At 42.2% G+C, this 3,236-nt stretch overlaps 1 non-coding gene across 1 annotated transcript; it reads right to left on the bottom strand.

Annotated features, from left to right (window-relative positions):
• Positions 1 to 346: 346 nt before the first annotated feature.
• LOC141699231 (small nucleolar RNA R71) lies at positions 347 to 453 on the bottom strand. The gene has a single exon (XR_012565708.1). It is a non-coding gene; the product is annotated as a small nucleolar RNA R71 (small nucleolar RNA).
• Between the last annotated feature and the right edge of the window lie 2,783 nt (positions 454 to 3,236).

Here is a 3,236-nt window from a genome sequence, read left to right as displayed (position 1 = left end):
TCAGCCTAAGATTAATGACATTCAATCAAGCATCATCAGACCAGCCATCAGGGATAACACTTTTGAGATCAAGTTAAACACGATTCAAATGATTCAGAACTCAGTTCAGTTTGGGGGTTCTCCTAGTGAAGGCCCCAACATGCACATCAGGGATTTCATCGAGATCTGCGACACTTTCAAGTTCAATGATGTGACTGAAGATGCTATCAAGCTATGCCTCTTCCCATTCTCTCTGAAGGATAAGGCTAAGTGCTGGTTACACTCTCTGCTAGCAGGATCTATCACCACTTGGGAGGATCTTGCGTAAAAGTTTCTCACTAAATTCTTCCCCATGGCGAAGACTGCTGCAATCAGGAATGCTTTTACCCAATTTGCTCAGCAAACAGGAGAATCTCTGTGTGAGGCTTGGGATCGATATAAGGAGATGTTAAGGAAGTGCCCACATCATGGCATGCCTGATTGGATGATTATCAACGATTTCTACAATGGATTGGGTGCTACTTCTAGACCCATGCTTGATGCAGCAGCAAGAGGAGCCTTGTGGGCTAAAAGCTACGATGAAGCTTATGAACTTATTGAACTGATGGCTGCTAATGAGTACCAAAATCCTTTCCAGAGACTGACTCAGGGAAAAGTCGCAGGAATTCTGGAGTTGGACGCAGCAACTGCTATCGCTGCCCAACTTAAGGCTTTGACAATAAAGGTGGATGTTTTGGCTAATTATGGAGTTAATCAAATCGCTAGTGTCTGCGAGCTTTGTGATGGTGCCCATGAGACTTATCAATGCACAATTTCTAGTGAATCAGCTCATTTTGTGAGTAAATTCCAGCGATCACAGCAACCAGTGCCAGCCACCTATCATCCCAACAACTGCAATCATCCTAATTTCAGTTGGAGCAATGCTCAGAATGCGGTTCAACAGCCTTATCAGCAATATCCAGCTAAGCAGTACAACCACCCTGGTTCTCAGCAATCATAGTATGCACCTAGACATCAACTCCAGCTGCAACAAGCCAATGAAAAATCTGAATTAGAGGAGTTGAAGCTTATGTGCAAGAGTCAAGCTATTTCTATCAAGACCCTAGAAAATAAAATTGGGCATATTGCCAACTCCTTGCTAAATCATCAGCTTGGTACACTACCTAGTGACACTGAAGTGCCAGAAAAGAGGGAAGCTAATGAGCAGGTAAAGGTAATCACTTTAAGGTCTGGAAAGGTTGCGAATCCCGAACAAACTCAAGAGTTGACTGAAGAAGTTGAGGCTGAGAAAGAAGTAGAGCAACATGATGAAGAAGTGGAACCAAGGAAGACTACTGTTGAGCACACTCCGCCTGAGGGTAATACAGGGGAGAAACAGATCTATCCTCCACTGCCTCCTAAGCGGCTACAAAAGAAAAAGCTGGACAAATAATTTGAGAAGTTTCTGGAGGTATTCAAGAAACTTCATATCAACATACCTTTCGCTGAGGCTCTTGAGTAGATGCCTAGTTATGCAAAGTTTATGAAAGGTATTCTCTCTCAGAAAGTGAAGCTAGATAATTTAGAGACGGTCTCTCTTACGGAGGAATGCAGTGATGTGCTGCAATAAAAATTACCTCCGAAGCTTAAGGATCCTGGAAGCTTCACTATTCTATGTACTATTGGAAAAGTGTCTTTTGACATATTCTTATGTGACTTGGGAGGTACCATCAATCTGATGCCTTTGTCAATCTTCAAGTAGTTGGACTTACCTGATCCCAAACTGACTTATATGACCTTGCAGTTGGCCGACCGTTCTATTACATATCCGCGAGGTATTGTGGAGGATATCTTGGTCATGGTTGATAAACTCATCTTCCCTTCCGATTTCGTCATTCTTGATTTCGAGGAGGACAAGAAGATTCCCATAATCTTGGGGAGACCTTTCTTGGTGACTGGCTGAACCTTGATAGATGTACAGAAGGGTGAGCTCACAATGCGAGTTTTGGATCAGGATGTTACTTTTAATGTGTTCAATGCTATGAAATTTCCTACTGATAATGAGGAGTGCTTAAAAGTGGAGTTGGTCGATTCGGTGGTCACATCGGAACTTGATCAATTGCTAAGGTCTGATGCCTTAGAGAAAGCCTTGTTGGGGAATTCAGATAGTGAAGATGACGAAGGTGAAGAAAAATTGCAATATTTGAATGCTTCTCCCTGGAAAAGGGAGATTGATATGCCTTTTGAATCTCTTGGAATGGAGGAATTGAACAAAGATCCTAAACGCCTCAAGCCATCTATTGAGGAAACTCCCACTCTTGAGCTTAAGCCTTTACCTGAGCATTTGAGGTATGCATTTTTAGGTGATGCATCTACTATGCCTGTTATTATTGAATCTGACCTTTCAAGTAGTGATGAGGAAAAGCTTTTGAGGATTCTGAGAGAGTTCAAATCGGCAATTGGATGGACTATAACAAATATCAATGGAATCAGCCCTTCTTACTGCATGCATAAAATTCTGTCAGAGGAAGGTAGCAAGCCTACGGTCGAGTAGCAAAGAAGACTTAATCCAATCATGAAGGAAGTAGTGAAGAAGGAAATTCTTAAGTGGCTAGATGCAGGGATCATCTACCCTATATCTGACAGTTCATGGATAAGCCTAGTTCAATGTGTGCCAAAGAAAGGTGGTATTACTGTGATAGCAAACGAGAAGAATGAGCTTATTCCTACTAGAACAGTCACGGGGTGGAGAGTTTGCATTGATTATAGGAAGCTGAACAAAGCCACTAGAAATAATCACTTCTCTTTGCCCTTCATTGATCAGATGCTTAAAAGGTTGGCCGGTCATGAGTACTATTGCCTTCTGGATGGTTATTCGGGTTACAATCAGATTTGTATCGCTCCAGAAGATCTGGAGAAAACTACCTTCACTTGTCCATTTGGTACTTTCGCCTTCAGACGAGTTTCTTTTGGTCTGTGTGGTGCACCAGCCACATTTCAAAGATGTATGATGGACATCTTTTCTAATATGATTGGCCAGAATGTGGAGGTATTCATGGATGACTTCTCAGTCTTTGGCGATTCTTTTGATGAATGCTTACAAATTGGGAGAAATGTCACTTCATGGTGCGTCAGGGCATTATTCTCGGGCACAAAGTTTCTAGTAAGGGTCTTGAGATGGATAAGGTCAAGGTGGGGGTCATTGAGAATCTTCCTCCACCTATTTCTGTTAAGGGAATTCGTAGTTTTCTTGTATATGCGGGTTTCTTCAGGCGTTT

This window comes from Apium graveolens, chromosome 11 (genome assembly GCF_009905375.1).
Source record: "Apium graveolens cultivar Ventura chromosome 11, ASM990537v1, whole genome shotgun sequence".
Lineage (NCBI taxonomy): Eukaryota > Viridiplantae > Streptophyta > Magnoliopsida > Apiales > Apiaceae > Apium > Apium graveolens.
The sequence above is the reverse complement of the archived record's forward strand: the minus strand, read 5'-3'. Positions and strand labels throughout refer to the sequence as shown.